At 40.7% G+C, this 24,801-nt stretch overlaps 1 protein-coding gene across 6 annotated transcripts in view; it reads left to right on the top strand.

Annotated features, from left to right (window-relative positions):
- Nucleotides 1-24,801, top strand: part of arvcfb (ARVCF delta catenin family member b) — a 222,974-nt gene that overhangs the window by 64,977 nt on the left and 133,196 nt on the right. For all 6 annotated transcript variants that reach the window (XM_056375564.1, XM_056375562.1, XM_056375561.1 and 3 more), the window contains exon 3: nt 23,401-23,496. The gene's annotated coding sequence lies outside the window, so the exon portion shown is untranslated. The remainder of the gene's footprint in view (nt 1-23,400; nt 23,497-24,801) is intronic.

Genomic DNA, 24,801 nt, shown 5'->3' with positions numbered 1-24,801 from the left:
GCATCTGTCCCTCCTTTCTAGCTCTCACTTTTATTCAGACGTGGATCTGGCCCTCACTACCTCAGCTGTTGGCTTAAAGGTGGAGAATAATGTCTCCCCATTCTGTGTTGGTACCATGTATACAGGATGGCGAGCGGGACAAACAACATTCCTGCCTTGAACAAGCTGTGTAAAAGTGGCTTAAAACAAGAGCTTGGTTTCAAAATTGATAGGGACACAAGGGTGGGGTGATACATGTCAGCTACAAAGGTAAACTTGAAAATAAATAATAGGAGAACTATATCAGGTGTATTAATTCTACTTACAAGATGATGAATAAACGTCTCCTTTGGCCTAAACATAGACCACACGCTACTGGTACTCTCTGACAGAATATTTCCTAACATTGACAGTTTGTGTTAAATCATCAATTTTTAGTCGAACGTTTCAGTCAAGTTATACAAATAATGAAACACAGGCTTGTTTAAGTAGTGTAGTTTCTGCCCTGCTGTGATGATGTAACCAAGGTTTTTTTTGTGTTTGTTTTGTGAAGATCAGCTGCTTGATCATTGATAGTGAAAACAGCTGTTAGCAGTTAGTGACTGTTCACTGTTAAGTTGTGAAGGGAAGGTAAAAATGTTCTACAGTAAATGACCTATAACATGGTGCGTGTCAACAGAGTCATCTCATATTACTGCTTTGTTTGTTAGTGTGTATTCTTTGAGAGCTTAGTCCAGGTCAACCTACTGAAACCTGAGAGGTTTAGGGAATGGCTCAGTCAGACTAAATTCCCCCCGGTGACATTCACTCAGGGAGCGTGCACAAAAGCAGGAGGAGACAGGAAATAGCATGGGTAGGGTTGTAAACATAAACTGTAAGAGCTAGCATGACTTGCGTGATAACAAGAGCAGTCTGTCATAGTTGTTAGTTATGCAGCGTTTTATCAAACACTTTACCTAATTTGCCTCCGGAAGCGAATGTGTCTCGCCCTGTTCCACATGGAAATGAATTGGGGAGCAAATTTTGTTCTGACTGCACCATAAGGCTGAGAAAATAAAAGACCAGTCACTGGTGTATATTAGTTGGAAAGTAGGTTTTTCTCATTAATTTGAAGTTGTTTTTGCTCAAATTTGTGTTTTGTTTCTTCTTTACAAATGTTTTTTGTCAATGAATGCATGGATGTCTGCCCACAGATTTTCCTCTTCAACTTCCCCCTTTCAAGCTGGCAAATGCCAAATCACGTCTCCTGCCCTTTATATGTGGTGGTGGTGCTACAATATTTATGAACTGATCAGTGTTCAGCCTGAGCTCCAAAACTGGCTCTCACTTTACTTCACAATCATTCCCTCACCGCAGAAATGTTTATGGTAATAGAATCAAGTCCATTAACACATTCAAACAACCTAAACAGGTTTCCTTTAACAAGTTATTGTTGTAATCCTCTAAAGCTGTCACTTTTCTCCCTCATTTGCCTGTTAGATAGTTACACAGAGATATTAAGAAACACCATTAGAAGACTTTCTAATGGTGAGCAATGAGGTGATGTTGAACGACCCTTTTCATGCATAATGAAGTAACTACTCAACAATGTGCTGCATAGAAACCAAAATGAAAATCTTTTTCTCAATTGTGATTACAAAATGTTACTAGAGATACTGTAGTTTTTCCTAAATGCACAGAATGTAGTGCTGCTAGGGCTTTCTCAATCAAAACAATAACAAGAAATGGCATTCTCTTGGATTCCTTCAGTGTCAGTTGTTCAGGAGGGTTTTACCAGGAGCTGAATTATCCTCAGAGGTGCTCTTCTCTCCAAATCAAATAGACTTGGTGATTATAACCAGTAAAAACCCTGAATAAAGCAGTTTCTCATGTCAGTGTTTCGCCGATGCTATACAGCAGACACGATACATCAGGGAAGGCTTGGGAGCTGAGATTGCTGTTTTGATTGTTTCTCTGATAACTTATGACCCAGATGTTCAAGGGGTCTTTACCGGCAGCCGAGTTGTCCGCAGCGGTGTCCTCCTCTCCATAACAAACGAACCAGGAGATTAAATCTGGTACACTTCAAAAATCACTTATCCACTGACGGTCTTCGGCAGACACACGACGTCAGGGAGGGAACTGAGCTCGGCTTTTTTCTCTGATAACTTAAGATCCAGATGTCCGACGAGTAAAATCCTTCATCCAGTTAAAATTTATAATTGAAAACGACCAAGGTGTAAAAAAGTGTATCTTAAAAATGCGGCTTAAAACTGAATAATAAGTAAATTTTGAACTTCTGGCATGCAAATAGGGGCTATGATATGATTGACAGGCGAAATGAAACAGAGTGTTACCAAGACTAAAATCACTTACAGTATTTCACTGGGTTTGAGGACTGCTGGAAACATTTGGATTTAAGTACACAACTCAAAAACATATATAACATAGACATTTTAATGTGAAAAAGTTACATATTATAATAAAACTTTAAAGTTAGAAGTGATGTATCTACATTATCTCTATGTAAATCTACGCCTAAAATATTAATAAAAAATATAGTAAGTCAAACTATTCAACCTGTTTTGGACTTTGTAGCTCAATCTAGAGCTCCATGTGTTGCTCTCTTATTCGGTAATGTTTCTCCCTCTCTGCCTGACAGATCAACCGTCCCTCACATCTCCGTCTCTAAACACAATGTAGCCACTATCGGGGAATGACCTTGCTCCTCGCACAATGCCAACCTAATAAATTAATCTCTGTTTTCCTGTGGGCTTGCACACTGTGTCCCATGAGTTGCAAACCCAAGGTGATACTGTGCAGCTTTATATTTGCTATTAATGTTGTTTGTTTCGCCCAAGGCTCTCCGAGGACCGGAGCTAGTGGCACGTGCTCGAGAACAGCATCTGTCATACGTGAGAGTGGGGAAGTGGTGCGTTTTGTTCATGCACACCTGCCGCAGTTGTTACAGCTGGCGTCGTCAACAAGTGCTGCGGTGATTGAGGTGCAGGAGAATGGGTTTAATCTAGGAATGCATTACCATCACTGATTTTCCTATCATCTGTCTTGTAAGCATGTCTTCCACTGGGGGAGCTGAACAGGAAGGCCAGCCAGATTCCCTCGTCTGATCCATAAACCCGAGGGGAAAAAAAACTACTGAATCTCACTATGATGAGAAGCCAAACATGGAAATGATGCAGAGGCTCAATCATTTCTCACGGAGAACAACTGGTGAAATAATGAGTTCAAATTATCCAAGATGGAGAAGTGATTCAGAGGAGGTGATTATCACAGCCAATGAAGGCTGAAACTGAGCAAATGATTAGGAATGAATGCATTATTAATGCTCATACAAGTGTATGAAACACAGGGAGTAATGCTGCTTGCACAAAACGTTTGTCTCAGACTACAATGGCAACCATAAGAACAAGGGATCAGGAAAGCTGCTGTCACTTGAAGCCCACAAGTCAATCAAGTAAAGAGTCTTCGCTGTCTCGTCCAGCCATCAAACTCTTCCTAAAACCATTTTGCAAACCAACCAGATTTTTAGAATGGAAAAGAACCTCCGAATCAGGTTGGTGACCTGCCAAAGTGGCTGGTAGAGCAGACAGATTTACTGGCCGCATCCAAAATTTATCAGCATTTGGCTGTTGGTAATTTGCTGCCCTGAAGGGGAGATGAAGGCGGGACGACTGCCATGGCGTCGCCTGGATCCAGATGGCCCAAGACAGAAGGGGATGGATGCAAGCACTTTATCAGCCTATGTTCCATAAGGCACTCAAAGGCTCAAGTACAAACAAAGGCAACTATATGTGGGTTTGCCAACGTGTCGCCATTTATTTCACTCTATGCTCTGCTGCCTGTATGACAGTAGAGTACTCACCGTTGAATGGTTGTGCCTGGAAGACATGAACTTTAAATCAGAGCTGCATTGTGCATCCTTGATCTGACAATTAGGGGCATTTTTGCAGACTTCTATAGAACAAAAAAATAACATACCGGCAGAGCACATGGGCTAAAAACCCATTTGTACCAATTTTGTTTAATTTCAGTCATCACATGGTTCACTTGTTTCTCACTGTGTGGGAAAAGATTGCACAGAGAAATTTTGGGCTGGGTTCTCACCACATCTTCTGTTCTGTGGTCCATCTCTCATCCACAACACTATTTTTTTTCACATTACATGTTGACACAGTGGTTTGGTTTGGCAGGCCTTTGTTTTCTACTGATCATTTTGCCAAGATTTCCTGAGGCTGTGATTTCCGATGAAAAATTCGCTCACCCAGAACACTTAAGAGAATTTCACAGTTGTAGGCTTCAGTGATCAATCTACAGTGGCCCACAGGGGTCAGTAGCCAAATATCTACATGCATATTTGAAATCTCAAGAAGTGGATTCTGAACTGTGTGCAACGCGGAAAAGATTTTCTAATTATTTATGTGTTTTTTTGTAATGTCTCAAGTACTTCACAAGCGGTCAAGGCATGGCAAATATATTTATATTGCGCTTTTCATACAAAAGGCAATTTATAGTGTTTTTTTAAATAATGCATGAAAGGGCATTTAAGATTAAATAAAGCCTGAAGTAGAGAAATTAAATAGCATTGAAGAAATATGGGCCAAAGTGCAACTTGAAGTTGGGTTGAATTTTAGTGAAATACACTGAGGAACAGCAAAGTTTTTAATATGCATTTAAAAGTAGTCAGATTTGGGGCACATCTGCTCAGAGTTTTTTTCCTACAGCACAGAAGAAAGACACAGAAGAAGACGAGGAGCTGCACAAATCAAAAAGAGTGATTTTTTTTTTTTTTACTGACGTCGGTGTTTATGACAAGATGAAGGAGTGAAGCAGAAAGAGAAAGAAAACAAAAAGGCTTAATCACCTTTATCAAATTTCTATTTTAAGAATGTTCACTGCCGATCTGATAAAGTGAATTGTTTCGTTGCACTTATTATCAAAAAACTCCTTTTCACCCTAAGACCCTGTTTTCTGACGTTGCCTTGTAGTCAGTGGGTGAAGAGGTCACATCCTCTGCCTAAGTAAAAGCAATATTACCACATTGTAAAAAATACTCCATTAAAAAGAAAAGTCCTGCATTAAAATATACATAAGAGTAGAGAAGTATCAGTAGCTGAAGTATCAAAAGTATTATGCAGCCAAGTTGCTACTGACAATATGATATTATATGATAATATTACATTACTGAATGTGTATGAAGCACTTTAATTTTGTTTCTATTCCAGGTTGAGCTAACTTCTTTGTAGTGTTTGGTAGCTTAATCTATAAATATGGATGATAGTTTATAACAGATCATATGTTTTGTGTGTAAAAATATTAATCTGCAAAGTAACTAGTATGTATAGTTTATTTGCTTTCTTGCAGAGAGTTAGCTGAGAAGATCAATAATATTCTCACACCTGTCTGTTAAGTATGAAGTTGGAGAAAGGAGACAGTTAGCTTAGCTTAGCCTAACAACTGGAAACAGCAGCTGTGTCCACAGGTAACTGTCTTTAACATAACCATTTCCTTGCTATAGCAGAATGATATTAATCTATGTCATGAACTCTACCTGACTTTTATTTATTTATTTGGATCCCCATTAACCACTACCAAGGTGTTACAACTAGTCTTCCTGCTGTATGCTATTTGCTGTATGTTTATGGGGCTTGGTGGTTAAATTGACTCATGTTTCATGTTTTAATTTAATGCCTCGTGGACACCCACAGAGTCTCCTTGTTGTAAGACATTTTGGCAGTAAGAGGGGTGGAGCAGCATCCTGGGGGAATCACATGAACTCACCTCACAGCTCCCTGAGCGGTGCATCCTGCATGAACCAGACTGCACATCAGTAGCATGATGAGCTCGAGTCGTGCTCCGTACTCCTCTGTGCAGCGCTGTGCCCCGGAGGACGCCCCCAAAATAAGATGCCAGAGTGTGGAAAACAAGCGAGGGTGTCTGCATTAAACTGCGACTTAGGAACGGCAAATTCAACCTTGCATGACTGATGCTAAGCAGCTGAAGGAGAGCTGCAACCTCCGTCGCTTCACACACCCTCTGTGATCTTACCACTAATGAGGAGTTCTTTGTTTGTACCAACATTTGAGATTTACGCAGGCTGAGAAGTCTGTTGCAGATTTAACTGTCAGCACTTTGATCAAAGTGATCAGAATGAGAATTCCTGTCTAAGCTAACACACAGATACAAGCCTGATTTGTCTTTTTTTTTTTGTTGACAAAACCCTTCAACTACGGACTCTCAACCGGATGAAGAGTTTAGGAGTAATAGGCCATTCAAGCTCTGACAAAGATGACCATGTCCTGAGGTTGCCTGTATATTCCTATGGACACATCTGTTGATGCCTAAGACTCCTGCTCCCATGTCGGGCAGCTATGTGCTGTTGACTCCATGTTGGGATTCATTTGGCCTATTCACTGTGCAAAATATTACAAACCCATATTCCGGAGTATATTATCTGTCTGATGTTTCTGAAAGCATGAAGCATATCTATCTGTGTGCTGATTTGATTGTACAAATAGGATACAGTGATGAAAGCTGATATCCATTCAAAAATCTGTCTTTGAACTTTATCTTTGTTATCAAAAGGGTGATTCAGCTCCTGAGACTGGGTTTGTTTTCTCTGCGAGTCTTGAATGACGTGTTATCTCTGCTCTGTTAGACCAATTTCACTTCCATTTGCACCACAAAGAAGTCCCTCCTCACCAGTCAATACTATACATTGTGTGTGTAATCACAACTCTTGTAAAACACTGCGACAGCCCTGAAAAAGAACTGTCCGAATTCAAATGTGGTAAATGGCCTCCTTAAGATTCTGTCAATACTCAGGTGGAGCTGTTAAGTTTAAGTCTTTGATTTTTTTTTTTCTGCTGTTTTGCTTTCTGTTTTTTTGTCATTAGACCTTATTAGAGCGTCTTTCACAGGTGGTTGCTAGGATACATCTCCATTGTCATTGAGAGATATTGTCCACAAGCGCGTGACAGGTTATCCGTGTTTATGAATGAGGGCGGACACGCACCAGCTCAATCAATGTCACTTACGTCTCGCCTCATTTCTCTCTCCTCAACCTCCTCCTCCTCCTCTTCATCCTCCAGAGGGTTTTCACCTTCTTCCTCCTGCCTGTGCAGAATACCAGCAGCTTTGCTCACAAACACGGAGTAATCCAGCTACTGGCCATACCTCAGTGAGGGTCTTTGGATTAAGCTGTTTACACATATCTTTGATACTGTGTGATTGAGTCTTACAGTCGCCATGAATAAACCAATTACTGGAGTGTTGCTATCCACCCGTCCCTCTCCGACTGTGTAGTGGTTACCTGTAATACATGGAGAATAAGTAACCATCATTATCCTCTTTTAGTCATGCACCGTAATCCACACACATTTGAGCAGTTTGACTTTTTGGCACCATGTTTGAAAAGAAGCTCCAAGTAACTCCTTCATCTTGGTTTCTTTAGCAGTCTGCCTCAGGATGTACAAAAACGTCCACAGCATTTTCTAAACGGCTCTAAACACAGTGACACTGTCTGTGAAGGCGCGCGCATGATTATTACTTTCTTAATTAGTTTTTGTGTAATGCACAATCAACAGGAAGTCGCCTAAAGCTACACTTTGATTAAGGTCATTTTGAAGCAGCAGATTGGATCCTGAAGAAAGTATTCTGCAAGCTTCACAGGACACACAGGCCACTGTACTTAAATAATGTAGCAAAAAATGGCTTGAGATTGCTGTAATTAGCCACCCTGTCTCCTAGCAATTATGTTTACATAGTAATAATTTGCACTGCCACCCGGATTACAACATTACAGACATAACATTCACTGACAGCTCATTTTTTAAATTTGTTTTTCGGCAATATTTATTTTTGCTGTACAGCATCCGCTCAAAGCAACTAAAGCATGATGATCACTGGTATGGTTATGTTCAGGCAGTCACAGCACTGAGTGAGGGATTGGCTGTGGCTTTGGTCCTCACATTGGTTCTTAACCTGAAAGTGATAGTTCAGGTTATTTGACTAGGGATGTGTCAGGTACTTTCCTGTAGTCAGTGTATTACTTGCGGTAGATTCGGATCAGTGCGTTCCCAGTTTGGAGAAGCAGCAGGAGCACAAGCTGAGAAGCTGAGTGATTTACGTGTACGTGTTTTAGCCATTTTACAAAAATTCTCACAGAAAAAAAGCCAATATCAGTTTAAGTGTATGCTTCATTTTAAATATTTTCACCGCTTTGTATTGCATTCAAACAGCCTCTCTTACAACTTCCATACTGCACAAAAACTTAGCATCGCTCCAAAAGAAACATCGCCACAAAATATCATCCATGCACCAATTACATTTCCTCCAATATGTTTTCGGTTTCAGATTAGGAGTATGTCATTTCTAGGAGATAGAGAGCTCAGATATCAAGTGGTGATGCTTCCACATGAAACTCCACCTTCCATAACAAAAAGATTTGTGTGAAAGCCAAACAGCAGGTACTTTAACAAACAGATGAACACAGCTCAGATTAGACGTTCAAGAGTAATTTTTGCCATTTTTGCCGGGAAATGTAATCATAATACAATTTGCATATAAAGTGAAAGCAGTATTTTCTTTTCATGACACAGAAACAGCAGGTAAAAGAAATAAAGACCAAACAATGCTTCAATTCTACGAGGACTGTCATCAAGTCAAAGACAGATCCAGTTATTTGAATGGAGTTTCTAGTGTATAATAATACAGTCTCTATCTAACACTGCTGAAATAGGGCAGCACCTGTCTGAAGTGTTTGTAAGTGGGAGTTATGCACACTGTGGAACACAGGAATGTTTTACTGTATTCAGTAAAGCCGTGATGTTAGTTTAATGTATCCAAAGCCTGCTCACTTACATCAGACTCTGACCCTGATGACTACAGTTTGCATATGTGTTCGTTTGTGCACTTTATGTGTCATAAAAATTCACCTCTTGCAGTGTGACTCTGTTAATTCTTATTTGTATTTGTTGCCAGGGCTTCAACACATACACCTTGGAAAGTGCAGTGGTACATTTTATCCCAGGAGAGGGCAATGCTCTGACCCCAGAGGGGAGCAGAGGCAGTGCAGGGTCAATGGAGATGTACCGCCTCAGCTGCACAATCTGACAGACCTAATGCAGCTATTTGTAATGGGATTCTCTCCCTTCAGCTCGGCCCTGTTATCAGTGGCCAAGCAAACTGGCTTCAGCATGGCTGAGGCCAGCTCATCAGTACACCGGTCTCCCAGTGTCTTCTGGGTGCTGAGCAAATGACCACATCAGACTGAGTGGACTGTGGCGGTGACATTAAGGCCGTCTGCTACAATACTAAATTGATTCTTTGTGGAAAGCCACAACTGTCAGTTTTGTAATCAACACATCCGGTGCTCTAGTTTGGGACAAGATGCATGTTTGATTCTTCTCTTAAAGCGAATGGTGCATCCAGGCAAAGCTGATGAAAACATTCACCCCCCATAATCATCGTCAGTATGTCAACCTGACCGTCACCTAGTTACCATCACCTAACTTACAGAAGTTGATATACTAAATTAAAAAGAAATGTACAGATTTTTGCATATATTGATTGTTTGCTTCATGTTTATCATAATTTTCCCACAAATTGCAGCAGTATGATATGATGCATAGTGAAATAATTTCTAATAGTTTTATGGCATGAAAGAGTAAACTTTATTCCAAACAAAGGACGGCAACATTGCTGCATGTTCAAGCTTTCAGTTCTTCTTTAAAAGTGTCATCAGCTGTTCAGAAACAGCAGCTAATAAACACCAGGTGTGTCCGCTGAGTCCTCAGTTGCATCAATTAGGCTGATGAGTCAATGGTCGAGACTTGACACCTGGTACAAACTCATGAACAAGACGCACATTTATAGAGAGTGAAGAAAAACGCAGCAATAAATCGACCAAAGTAATCGTTTTTTCTTATAGAAACTGTTGCTGTCAGCAGATATAAACCATCCTCGAAGCTGCTAAGAAAATAAAGTTGTTGACATGATGTTGACAGCTTTGGGGGTTGCATGTCTGTGGATGTACAGTATATTGTTGTATGTTGAGGCCAGTGGCATCAGCAGCCTGACTGATGCAACTGAGCAACACTGCTGGCACACTTGCTATTTTCTTGTTGTTGTCTGACCTTTTCCTGCTCCTGATGATGACTTTAAAGGAAAGCCGAAAGCTTAAAATAATAATAAAAAAATTTTCTTTTCAGGATTTGCTTTACTATAATTGAATGTAAAATACTCTTTCTGTTATGTTACACTGTAGTTTATCACTTCAGACAAAAAATGTACTGATATTCAGATGAAGATCTAGAGTCGATATGCATTGGTCTGTTTGTTTGCCTGGTATGCTCGAGGAATAAATTAATAATGTTATTTCACCTGAAGATGGAGTGATCTAATGCAACCTCTGCAGAAAACACATGTTTAAAAATGAGCCTTTCTTCAAACATTCTTTTTTTTTTTTTTTTTTGCCTTTTATTTCATGAACTTAAAACAAAATGTTATGTCCTGCCCAGTGTTAGCTGAGGTTGGCTCCAAGCCCTTCTGTGACCCTTAAATTACAAGCAGTATAGCTGAAAGATGGATGGATGGATGGATGATGGATGGAAGAAGATTTAAAAACTGAACAGTAATTGTGGCATGTGCAAAAGTCTGGGACCTAGTCATCCTCCCATTGACAGATATCACTACTTGCAAATGTTTTTTGTTGCCGTTATGGAGTCTTTCACTTGCTCTGAGATATTTTACACGGCGTGTTGAAGATCTAGCCACAGATTTTCAATGATCAGGTCAGGAGGAGACTGTGGGGATCATTCCGAAAACTTCAGCTTGTGTTTCTGGAAGTTGTTCATGGTGAATGTTGAAATCTACTTTGGATTATTGTCCTGCTGCAGTAGCAGTCAGTTTGTCAGTCAGTTTGTTGACTGACTGCAGGGCATTTGCACCCAGAACTTGCTGATATTTTGGCGAATCCACTCTTCCTTCTATCCGTGTGCTGTTTCCTGTGCCGCTGCGTGCTTCTATTTTTCAAGTTCTTGGAACAATACCTGGTATCAATACATTAACATTTGGAGAAAGGTGTTGCATTTACTTCTTTTCACCTCAAAAATCAACAAATTATGGAATGAAAACCCAAACTTTTGCAAAACAACTGTATCAACCCTCCCCCACTTGTTAAGGCAGTTTCTGATATACAGGATGTCTCTGTACATTTCAAGTCTTCAGTTCTTTTTTCTGTGATGTCTGCGCTCACCTTCATGACTCTGCTTATCTCTGCTATATTAACTGCAGCTCACACACCGGCCTGCTCCACCTATTGTAGCCGAGGAAGCTCTGTTTAATCACCCAGATAGTGCTGAGAGAGATTCTTCCAGGCTTTTAACAGATTAAGAGAACATTACTTAGAAATGAGGGAGAGAAAATTGTCTATGGGTTTTTAAATACTCACTGGAGAGCCTCAGTCTTATGGGCTTTTATTTTGATAATTTCCCAATTGCCTGTATTTCCCCACAGAAAGGTTTTGCAGAAGGTGTTTACCTTTGGGTGCCTTGCTCAAAGGCTCACCTGTCACTTGAAACAGGAGTGAAACCTGCATCCTTCTTTGTACCTAGTTGAGAAGTACTGCTATTACAGTAAAGCAGGTACAGTAAGTTGTTTTTGATCCTGCATTCTGACAAACTCCCTGAAACACATATTTTTTTGTCACGTTGATTAGTTTGTGTTGACGGTGGTTAAATCTAGGCTTTATTTCCGTGGTGAGCTCACGCTGAGGTTTTTGTCAGAGCGCTCGAGGTAACTTCAGGTCTCTCCATCAATGTCAGTGGGTGGTGGCAGCAGAAATTACTGCTGCCCCCCTCGCCCCCTCTCTCTCACTGTGACTGACTGCTCTTTGCCTCTCGATCTCTCCTCTCTTTAATGGTCAGGTGTTTGTCAGTGCTGGTGCATGTTTGTCACATGATGCCTGTTGGGCAGCAGCAGCGGCAGAAGCAGCAATGGTTTTCTATCCGGCCTGATAAAGCTGAAAACACCAGCCAGAGAGCTCAACAAAGGAAGGATGCAAATCTTTACAAAGGGCATTTGTAGATTCATCACTCTGAATCTGGTAAACACCCTCAACAATAGCCTTTTTGTAAACAAACTGGCCGGTAATAGCGCTTTACCAGAAAAGCATGTGTTTTTTTTCCAGAATAGTTAATAATTCATTGGGGTAAACAGGGATTTAATTGTCTCTTGGTGTGCAAAGGCCTGACATTTGATGTTAAATTATAGCTATAAAACTCTGGGCAGCACTGGTGTGCATCTCAGTGCCAAGCTGGCATAGACTGTGGGACCTGTTCAATTAAAATCTGGACTGGACAGAGGTAAGGAAAAATGGTCACATTGACCTCAGACATCTTACAAGAGCAGGGCACATCGCTAATATTGGCTTTGATTTTATCGTCGTAACTAGAGTTTTTATCTCAGAAACATGAAACACCTGTGGTATTGTTCTCCGTGCAAAGAACGAATCAATCATTTTTTATTTGTGAAAAAAAAAAACCTCACCTTTGTTTGACAGCAGTGACATTTAGATTCCAGCTGAATCTGGGTTAGATTGATTTGAGGTGTGACTCTGCAAACACACTTAAAGGTAAAAAGGGAGTAGATGCGGGGTTTTGGTGTTAGACTTTTTCATCAAACATGAAGGAGCGGAGCAGAGCAGGACTGTGCTGAGGAGTGGGGAGTGATGGATTGAGGCTCCTCGTCTTGCAGAGTGACGGCTCAGAGACAGTGTGTGTTACCCCTTCCATCAGCCTCTCTCCTCGGCCTTCCTGCTTCCTGCCACCACCCCAGCCTGCACATTGAGAGAGGATATCGATACAATATAAATGAGAAGTTCTTTACTCTTTTCTCCAGTTCTCATGTCTCGCTCCATCACCAAACTGCTGCCTTCTCTATTGCCGTCTCATAGAAGTTACAAGGTAAAGGAGTGCACAGTGAAACTGACGATAACAGCGTAAGTGAGGGCTGTCAATGAATACTTCATAAAACATTTCTCATCAAGCCTTCAGACCGAGGAGCTCAGTTTACAGCCAGAAATTCGATACATTTTACTTTGCAACTTTACTAGCTGCTTTTCAGATGCAGATGTTACAGAAAAAGCATCTGTTAATCTTATAAAATATAATGTCTAATGATTAAACCAGTGGTTACCAAACCTTTTTCGGGCCCTAGTTGTGGCCCCTTGTCACATTTCAGACATCTATCAGTTGTCAGCAGCTCCACCACAGACAGATTCCCCTCTAACCTTCTTGATGATTTCATTTAGATAACTGTTCTAGGCCCAAAGAGCAAAAACAAAAACAGAGGTGAAGCAAAGATTAGAGAAAACATCTGAAGAACGAATACAGAATTTGTTTAGCAGAACTTTTGTTGTTGTTGATCTTCTTTCAATACCGTTAAAGAAATTGTTTTGGGAAACACACTTATTCATTTTCTTGTCGAGAGTTGCCGATAGCACACTCATATTTGTTCAGGAAATCTGAAGCTACAGCCAACACCTCATCTTATATTTGTTTGTGCCTCTCCCAAAGTGTCAAACTATTCCTTTAATCAGGAGTTTGAAACCTTGACTTTTGCTTGTAATTATGGTTTTACTGCTACTTTTACCTAAGGAAAGGAAGTAGTAGAAGTACTTGTTCCACAGCTGGTATTTGAGCAGCCACGATTCTGTCATGTCTGAGATGTCACTGTCTAACACATTCTGCTCGAACAGCCTGTTTCAGCAGCTTTTCATATAGGACACCACGCAGCGTGTGGTAAATGTGGTGCCAACCATATGAAAATAACACAAAATGGATTCTGTTACAGCGCTCCCCATTTCCTTTTCTCTTCTTTGGATGACAATTTCCTCCGTTGCAGTGAATCACTACCTGAAAATGGCAATATGCAGAAGTCAAATAATTGAATCGGAAACTATGGGAATGTACGCCTGGAAGGCTCGTGAGTGGGTTTTGCTATCTGCAGGACTGAAAGGCTTGTGTCGCTTAGCGGTGTAATCATATGTGGCGAAAAATAGACAAGGGCTCCTTGTGAGACGCTGTAGCTGTTACAGTGGCATGTTCCTCTGGTCTCCAGAGGCCAGTTTCACTCCAGTTGAGCCGCCTTTCCGTGCCCACTTCAGGAAGTTAGGTCTTATACTGGTGTTTCTAAAAATAGCAGCTTTATTTTACCCAAAAGTGTGGTGGCCGCCAATTACATTTGGCTGAATTCCTCTTCTGCCCCGCGGGGGATTGGGGGGTGGGGGTGCACTTATTTCAAGGGCCTAGCCGTCACTCAGAGGATGTTTGCGGCTTTGACTGATTAGTAATTGCGTTCTCAGTGCAGAGCTCTCTGAAGTTGGTTAGATGTAGATGTGATGTTGTGAGATGTTATTTCCACTTCCACCTTCCTTTTTCTGGGAACTGAAGTTAATTATCAAGGGTGACTTCATGACAGGAAGTGTCACTGTCAGTGTGGAGGCACCGGTGGTGACCTTCATGCTGGAGGTCCGTTCTACACACACGCACACACATGCGCACACACACACACACACACACACACACACACACACACACACACACGCACACACACACACACACACACACACACACAGAAGCAGTTTCAAGCCTCACTTCGCTTGAATGGCTGTGTTGTTGTTATGTTTTTTCACCAGTTAACTGCAATTAGACTTAGGATTGTCAACAATTAATCAGTTGTTCTCCCCTGGAGTGTTTATCCGCTTGCAACTGCTAACAATATGTCCTTCTTAATTGCACGGTAATGGGCATAAACAAAGTGTTTATTGTTGTGTAATGAACTGTGGCTCATGAAGAAAAAAAACAAGAAAAGGAGGTAAGGTGGGAAGCATCTTGGTCACCTTTAATTCACATTTGTTTTTAGCGAGATTATTGTGCATTGTTTAAACAGAACTGGAGTCAGTTTCCGATCTTTGTCGTTGGTTGAAAATCTTCTATCAAACATTTTAGACCGACATTAATGTTAAGTCTTCATCCATATGATTTCAAGTGCTATCAGTCAGGCTCTGTTGAGGGAAATGGCTGTAAATGAACACTTTTCAGGCATTGTAATTCATTTTTGTCCGTATCAGTGTTTGCATTATGATGACAGTCCATAGTTTACCCACTTTTCTTTTTACATCAGCAGTTATGAAAGTGTGACTGGCTCAGTGTGACAGCGCTTCTCCTTACCACTGCTGCAAACAGAGGCAGCTGATAATATCCCAGAGCAATGTTTGATCTCTTCACGCCTCTGACATCCCCCAACACACACACCTGCCTCTGCCCCCCCCCTACACACACACACACACACACACACACACACACACTAAAGTCTTCTCCTGTCTTTGCGGATGCTGTTGAGAGGCGAGCGTTTCGTCAGGCTGGGATTGGACATGTTACATAATAGACAAGTGCAGGGTTGGAGGTGCACATTATGCATAAATCCCTGCATGGATCTTTTATTCAAAGCATTAATGCATGAAAAAAAAAACCCTCCTCAGGTTCTGTGGATCCATCAGGAAGACTGATCCTCCATATGTTTCATACGATGCTGAGGGTGATGGACTTGAATTCACAATCATAATATCTGGGGTGGAGATGCACACACACTCACTCACACACACACACACACACACACACACACACACACACACACACACACACACACACACTTAAAGGAGTTCAGAAAATCTATACTCAGTGCTTTAATCAATCACCCGAATCTTATCATTCAATCCTGCTAAAACCAAGATTACCTGATATGTTAAACTGTTAATAATTCAAGGCCTTCAAGTTACCTACCATTCATCAGACTGAGAAGCATTTCTTTTGCGTTGGTTATATTAAACAGTTTGAAGGAAAAAGCGTCTTTTTTGTTTTGTTTTACTCCAAGGTTGGATGACTCCACTTTCAGCTGCAGAATATTATCTTCTTTATGTGTCTTTGCAGACAGTAAATAGTGCAAAGAAGAGAAGCAGACACTCTAATAATAGCTGAATGTACGCCTACAGTGGATAAAGCCTTACTTCTAGCTAATTCAGAATTTTTGTCCCTCAGCTGACAGAGTAAAAACTCTGCATCAGAGGAGAGATGAGTGGACTCAAGCAGCAAAGCGAGATTGTTCGGGTGGTAACAGATTTCTCACTGTGCCAGAGGTCTTATTAACCGCTCTGCACCAACCAGGCCATCAGCACCTGACCAGAGGCAGACAGCCAGACAGCCAGCAAGTTAGCTTCATATATGGTGGAGTAGGTTATTACTTTTTCTGCTTTGTTTGGGCAGAATTAGGTTGCAGCAGAATGGATAAGCCACATTAAACAGAATCAGACAGACAGAAAAACATTTTGTTCGGTGCACTCTCGTCTGGCATACTGACTTCTGTCTGTCCAAATTGGTGTATTGTAAGTAGCATTATCATAAAATGCCTGTAAGCTGCAGTAAACATTCACAGTATGAAGACATAGTGTACCTTATAATCCCCAAACATTAGCTAGTTGTACGGACGGAGAGAAAATATGACCACACTGTACAGTATATGAAATGTATGGACTCTAATGTCATTTTTCAAGTACATGTCTTTAAATATGTCGCTAATTTAACCAATGGCTTGTACAACAGATATTCAGCATTGCGTATTATTAGCACTTTTTGGTCGGCTTGTCAGTGAGACGGTGTTGTCAAGGTGCCGATGCAGGGGACGATGGGTTAAAAAAAAGAAGAGAAAATCCTTGGTCATCTAGCAAAAAAAAGTGAAGTCAGTGTACGTGGCAAAATTATAATGTCATCCATCAACGTGTTGCATTGGCCAATATAACACATGTTCACAGGTTCACAGGTTCCAATAAGAACACTTGCCAAAGACCAGTGACTGTCACGATGGAAGATTAAACAATTTCTGCTGTGAAAACTTTCGAGTTGTGAAATCCTTCTTCATCGTAGTATAACCAGCTGTGCAGCTGAAAAGCAGTCAAACTTATGGATCTATTACTCACTTACTGACCAGCCTGGGGGTTGTATTTCATCATTTTATATCATGCACCACCCCAAGAGAACCACCTGCATGCATTAATGCAGTGGTGTTTTCACTTTGAACGCCTGCAAAGCTGTGCATAAAGGTCAGCTGTATAAAGATTACATTACACATTAAGAGAGGACTTCAGCCGCCTGCAAGCATGTAAGGAGACTTGTTTTATTTTTAATTGTGAGACTCCAGATAGTTGATGGATGAAACAGGCTGTGTACCATCACATAACAACAACAACAATAACTGAGTAACATAAGTGAATCTTCAATCTACCTCGAGCTGAGCATCATCATCAAGTTAAGGAACAATGAATGACCTTCAGTCTGTACCTTCTTCAATTTCTCCACGTTTATGAAAAAATATCCACATCCGGGAAGAATGTGGATATTTCACTTGAACAAAATAGCAAGTTAATGGCTTTCTGCAGGCATTTTCAATACATTGTGGTTAGCTTAATCAAGGGTTGTACACCCCACTGCAGCAAATGATTTTACTCTGAACAGAGATAGATGCGTCCTTTGTTTGAATGTTTTCTATTGGTGTGAATAATATCATTCTATTCTTTTTTTCAAACCATCACAAGGTCAAAGATTTCAGCGGGGAGCTCAGGAAGCAGGATGTTCCCGTGCTGGCTTTGTAATACCTGAGTAATCATTAGGTGATTATGGGCTGAATTACTGATCACAGTCTGTCTGTAATGAATCTGGAACAAATTAAACTTTCAAAGTAACCTGGTGAAATATGCAAGAAAAACGAAAACTGTGCAGAGTTCAAAGAACAAAAGAGCCAATCAATTTCTCCTCCCTATACCCTTCAAACTTCACTGAGGACTCTGCCACTTTGTTTTGGCAGGAGTTCTTTCTCTCTTTGCCAGGGCATTTTTCTTTCTATGACTTGGTCTTTATTTACATCTTGGGAAGCGGTAAGCTCTGGTGAGACAGAATCATTTCTTCTTGCCTTAAATTAAAGGAGCGTCCAGCCAAGTTGAGCTCTCCAAGATGAGTGCGCACATTTCTAAAATCCAAACCACTTGTCTTTTACATATGACGCAAGCCTGCCCTGGTAGACTGGACTAATGATGATGGTCTGTAATTTTCCTTTGGAATACACAATGAGCTGCTGGATGCTGCGAACACATCGTGCACACACCGAATGAGCATTTGCAGTACACCGTGTGCTCTGCTTTCAGCTGAGCAGTTACCTGGAGTTGTCAGGGCATTCTGTCAGAGAACAGAGTGCTCCGAACCATCTGCAATAATTGCAGTTTTTTTCATTTTGATAGACAATATACTGTGGGGAAATTAAAGAGAAGAACAAAGCAGAAGAAAAGACAGAGGCTGGATGACATGGAGTATGAGTCATATGCATAAAAGAGGCACAATAATACTCCATCCCCTGGCTTTAGCTGCTGAGATGTGTCCACATATCAGAGTTTGTAGATGTGTATGAACAGTGGGGCTCCCTTAACGCTGAGTAAGCTAATATGCGTACTATGTGCAGAAAGATGGCTTCTGTGGAGCTGCTTTTGTACAACACCTCCTGGTTTTTGTTCCTTAAGATATCAAACATATCAATTCTCTTTGGTTTTGTTGTCTATCACAACTGGAAAAATACCACAGTAAATAGTCTGGTGATTAGGTTTTAATATCTGATATCTGTATCACAGTACATTTGCCAGATTTACATTTTCATTGTGGTATTAACTCCAGACTGTTGTTTGGTCAAAACAAGTGATGCATACATTGTACTGAAATGAAAAGAAAAGGCAGACGTAACGTCACATTGTGGTTCTTCATAACCATGGTGGATTGTTTGGCATACCAAGTATCTGACTCTTGTATTCCCTTGTCTACCAACAGTCAATGCTGGTTTCTTTCAAAAGAATAGTCTGACATTTCAGGAAATGCACATATTTGCCTTCTTGCTGAGAGTAAGATGAGAAAGTCGATTTCACTCTTATGTCTGTGCCTCAGTAAAAAGTACAACCAATGTTGTTGTTGCTCTGTTGAAGACAGTATCAAGTTAATATCACAATGAAAGAGCAAATCTGGAAAATATACTTAGCTTAGCATTAGCTCAGCTTAGGAGTTTTGTACTGTAACTACTTTGTCCACCGGTGATCAAGAAATAATTACAACATCTAAACCTCAACATGTCATTTTTAGATTTCTGTTTGTGCAGAGACGAAACACATTAGATATGACATATTAATTACTGAGTTTCATGCTGTTGGGCAGATTTTTTAACTTTGGAGGGAAGCAAGATAGGTGTTTCATCCTGCTTACAGTCTTTGTGCTTAGCTAAGCTAATTTTCTCCTAGATGTATCTCAATACATAGCTCACAAGCATGATCTAGGTGCTGATCTTCTCATCAAACTGTCAGGTAGAAAGCAAACAAGCACATTTCCCAAACTATATATAGAATTGTTCTTTTAACCATGACCACAAACTTCCTCTAGTTAAACTAAATTGTTTTAGTTGTCAACACCAAACCAGAGCCATAGAGGTTGCAGATAATTATGAGTCATAATTATGAGTCATTTTTTAATTTGCTATGTGTGTTTTGGAAGGCGATGACAAACAGTGGCATCCTGATGATAGCGGCACCAGATCAAACACACTTGTATTGGCTGTTTTGTCTGTTTTGTCACTTTGGTTGGAGGACTTGTCGGAGATTAACCCACATGCACAGTGGTCTTACATAATTTATGCCTCCACTTACATTTTCATTTTCGTATTCACATTTAGCATTTCATTTACACAGTTGCTCAGTTAGTCAGGTTGCTCGCTGCATTCACGGGTAACCTGTATGCACAGAGCGCAAATGCAATGACACACACAGTGTCTGCTTATCCACGTGGTCATTTATACATGATTGCAGTTCCTCTAATGTGAGCGTGCAGAGCCACTGACAGCTGTGGAAAGGCCTTGATCAGTGTCGCATTCCCCTGACAGTCACCCTTTTAGTCAGTCAGCGAGCTCACCCTCACTCTGCATTCATTATTAATCTCAGAATTACACCGGGGCGCTCTCCAAACGATGTGGGTTGAAGGGGGACAAGTCATGATAGAATATGCAATTGTCTGCATAATGCACAGCAGGTGAGGTATCAGGCTCTGATATGAAGCACAAATATTGCATGAGGGTTCTGCAGTTATTACTATCAAATGACGGTAGAGGCGTCAGGGCCAGTGCTGAATATTGTCAACTTGCTCCACAGAACCAAGAGCAGAGAAAATGTGTCTGACTTGTTGCTGTGTGAATAAATCTGATAGGATGTGGGTATTGGGGGTATGAGATTCTATCTGCCTGAGGCATAGTCACTGACCTTTTTTTATACATTCATTAACCCACAGAAGTGCTTTGTTGAACATACAAGCTTCTTTACAACAATGTGTTGTTATCCACATTCACTCCTCACAGCCCCCCAGTGCAGATCTTTGAAGCATTATGACTGCTAATACTTGTCAGCATTGTGTCAGAATTGGCCATTTACCAACACCTCTTTAGCCACAGGAACCCTTGACTGCCACCCAGAATAATCACAGTCTCCTAATATTGACTTGTGATCAGCTCCACAAAGTCAGCTGGGAGGTTAAGTGCCATTAGTTGAGGGAACCAAGAGCATCGTTCATCCATTTATCAACACCGACCATCAATTTTCTCATTCCCAAACCAGCTTGTTGTGCTGCTGACCTGCCCCCCCCCCCAGAGGAAAGAGTCACTTACAAGAGCATTGCATTATGTTAAGTCAAATAAAATGCATATTAACTGACGTGCTACTGTGAGCTGTGACTGTGTGGGTTGAGATAATCTCCATTCAGGAGCGATGTAAGGTCTCGTCCAGAATCCGGAGAGAGAGGGAGACAGAGAGCGACGAGGTGATAACTAATGCGGCCGGGTTTAGCTTCACCTTTGATGTTTGTACCAGAAATCCAAGGTGCTCAGAGCCTATCTGTCCTTGAAGTGAGCACACCCAGGAATCCCTGGAGAGGGAGAGATATTTTAATCCCAGAGCCGGCTAAAACCTGGAGAGGAAAGTTGACTTTGTATCGATTTTTACTTCGAACTCACTGTGGGTGTCTTCTGATCATAGTTAATAAAACATTGTGTAGCTTCACTTCTCACTGATGCATATTTGGCCTGGAGTCAGAGCTGCATCTGGAAATACTTATCATGTGGAGAGCTGCTTATACATTAAAGCTTAAACCAGTAGTTCATATTTCTGATTTTAAACATAAGTTCATGCAGTTTAGAGTCATGAAAGGTCGGCTGGCAATATTTGCTTTTTCAGGTTTACTTGTTTCATGTTCAGTGTGTAAAAATTTTTCAAAAACAGCCTTTAAGTTGCTGATGAAAATAATGACGCTGCATCAAAAACAACCTTTGTTCTTTCACATTTCATCCACTTCATAAGCAAATAGCTTTGGATCCTATTTTCATCACGAATCAGTCTGAACCCCAGTTGCATCTCTGCATACCAGCTAATATTCGAGACGAACTGTTGATGAACTCAATTTGGGAATTTTTTTTTTTAATTTTTTTTTTTATAAATGTTCCAGTAGAGCAAAGTATTGCTTGAAGAATGAAGCAGTTTTTTAGGAACCATTACATACTATTAAACCCATAGTCTTGGAATGAACATTGGCTTGCAAGGAAGCGTGCATAAGGGCAGGTTTGATTTCATCATGAGTGTCATCTTCAAGGGTGCAGTCGATCCAGCGGTTTTGCTGCCAGGCTTTTGTTTCCTAAGTCATTAAAGGCAGCTGAGCCTCTGGACAGGTTGATGTGTATGGCACAGTGATTCATCCCATGGTATGAAGCATCAAAACCAATTGCAGTATTCGACACTGGTCTTTTTCTGTGTGCCTGTGATGTCTATATTTCTGAGGTGGTGCGGTGTGAATACTAAGGTCAGCCTGGAATATTGGTCTGTTGAAAGTGTTGCCTCATTATCAAGAATCAGATATTGGCCAGACAACCTTCAACCTCACATATTTAGTGAATAATTGATCAGTTCAGATCTTGATGTGATGTTCTAAGCTTGAAATTATTCTTCTTACTGTAGCAGCAGTAATAGCAGTTCCATAACTTGTTGCATGTAATTGCATATGCGTATAGTAATTATTACCCTGAATTTCCGAGGAGAATATTAGTGTGTGGAGAACTATTGATTGAATTTTTAGTTTTTTTTTTACTTCAGCACAATGTATTGAACACCACATGATAATGTCTGTCTGAAAAAACATGTCTAGAGAGTGTTGACAAAGGGTCAATCAGGGTCAGGAATTCACAGATGTTTTTAGGGCTAGACCTAATTTAGCCTTGAACATCATCACAAAATAATAATCAACTGTAAGCCAGTGAATGGTGGCTGAGATAGGGGTGACATCAACATGTTACTGTTAATTCATGAAAACCCTTGAGTGTAACATGAGTTACAGTCATCCAAACAGGATATAAAAGCGTGGATAACTTTCTTTCTCTCCGTAGCGAATAGAACATTTTGGATGTGTTTTGATTGAAGGAAGCATCCTTGTTGTTGGGCATCAATACTGACATTAGGGTCAAATAAGCCTTCTGGATTTCCAGCCACAAGTTTAATATATACTGACAGACTGCCAAGGTTATTACAGATAAGATGGAGAGAGTTGAGAGAGAAAATGATTGTTGTTTATCCGCATGAAAGCGTTGGACATCCAGCACTTAGGGCTCTATTTCAATGATCCAAAGCGCATGGTCTAGTGCGCATTGCTTACGTACATTTGGGGCGTGTCCATATCAATGCGCTCCGTACAGCCCTACAAAGAAGTAATGGCACAACTCACAACATTAGACATCTTTAATGTTATATAAAGAGAAGTATGAATAAATATTCACTTCGTCATGGATGTTCAAGAGACATCCACCCACCACGTTTTAAGATCAATGCCCATGGGTGCTCAGATGGGTGCAAGTGTATTTTCTATTTAAACAAAGTGGGTGTTAGACAGGAAAATGATAACTGGATCAGTCTGAAACTAGCAAGCGTTGGACCCTTAATCTCATCTCTCAATCAGCTGAGTGTCATTAGCATTAAAAATTTAAAAATGAACACCAACAGAAAACAGTAGTGGTCCTGAAACTAAGCCTTGTGGCACAACAAAACTGAGATTTGCAGTAGAGGATGGAGCGTTACCAGGAGCTCCTGAGAGCGTTCTATGGTTGAGAGTAGAGCACTATCAGATTACAGTTGTGAACCAGCTGTGATTGTACTGTAAAAGTGTCTCTACATTACTTTAGAGCTCTATATAAACAATGCACTGTCAGTGAGTTGGCTGAAGACTTATTTTCCACTGCCTTGTTTTTTATCCACAGATCTCCCCTGGCGGACTGAACAAACGAGTCGACTCTAACAGAGCTACGCCTGTCCTCAGTCTACTTGTGGTCTGACGGCACTCACCGACATCAAAGGTACCCCCACCCCTCTCTCTACACCTCCAGCCTCCTTTAATCACTTTGTTCAGCTCATCATTGCAGTAATTACATTTCTACATCCCCGACAATTTTTTTTTCAGTTTGAAAATTCAAGACTTCACTTTCTCTGTTATCTCTCCTTGAGGGAGCTTCACTTCACTTTGTCGCTGAGGTGCCTTGTATGATTTTTATTTCAATACATTCAAGAGCTTTTTCCTCCAGGAAATGTGCTCTCATTTCAATAATTCACACAGTTATATCAGCTGAGGTAAATGTCAGTTGTAAAGCAGTTTTAGTTCTCTTCACAGATTTTAGCATGTTTTAGAGATGAGCAGGAGAGGACGTTAGTTCTGGTCCAGTTTCTAAAGACAGACTCAACTGTGTAATTGAGTGTTTGAAGTCTGTCACAACCTGAGATACTTAATTGCAATTTGGTTGTCTTTGGTTGGAGTAGTGGGTCTTGTCAGACCAACTACTCTTTTCATATATTTGCTTTGAAAACTTGGAGACACTCTGTCTTGCCTTCTTCCTCTTTAAGAAGGAGAACAGAGTGTATTCATACTAATTGAAATACAGACTGATGTTCATGTCTATCAAAGCTTTGTGCATTGAGTGTTCAAGGAAACCTTTTTTTTTGTTTCTTTTAGTTTCACTTGGCCTCAGAGTCAAGAACTGACTTTTATCTCATAAATGTGTAAATGCTTCTTGACTCTGAACCTTGAACTCCTTGTTTCTGGCTGCTTGTAACGTAGGATTTAAAGGGGGGTCTAGAGACCCTATTCAAGAATCAGAGTAAAAACCCATAATGCAATGCAGTTTTAAAATTTGGGATGAAAGAGAAAGCATTTAAAACAGATTACTGATTTTAGAAGCTTTGCACATCCCATATACAGTATTTTGTAGCATATTTTTGTTGTGATAAAGTGTATGAGTCCTTTATGAACTGTTCTGTCCCTTCAAAGAGAGTAACAAAGACATGTATTTGCCTTAAAAAGTATTTCGTGTATGTAGTTGTGTGTGTGTGTGTGTTTGTGTGTGTGTGTGTGTGTGTGTGTGCTTGTTAGTATTTTCCAGCCTGAAATCCTTCACATAGCGAGGGGGTTCAAAGGAAAAGGATGAAATAAAATATGGATGGTAAACAACAGCTGCATTTCTTTTCGTCGAGCTGTGAAAGTGATCAGCCATGGACTCCACGCACCTCGCTAAGCTTTGCTTATCCTGGCATCACTCAGCAATACCCCTCTGGGCATTAACACTCACTTTAATGTTCCTCAAAGCAACAACGACTGGAATCCTAAATTG

This window comes from Seriola aureovittata, chromosome 5 (assembly GCF_021018895.1).
Source record: "Seriola aureovittata isolate HTS-2021-v1 ecotype China chromosome 5, ASM2101889v1, whole genome shotgun sequence".
In the NCBI taxonomy this organism is placed as follows: Eukaryota; Metazoa; Chordata; class Actinopteri; order Carangiformes; family Carangidae; genus Seriola; species Seriola aureovittata.
The sequence above is the reverse complement of the archived record's forward strand: the minus strand, read 5'-3'. Positions and strand labels throughout refer to the sequence as shown.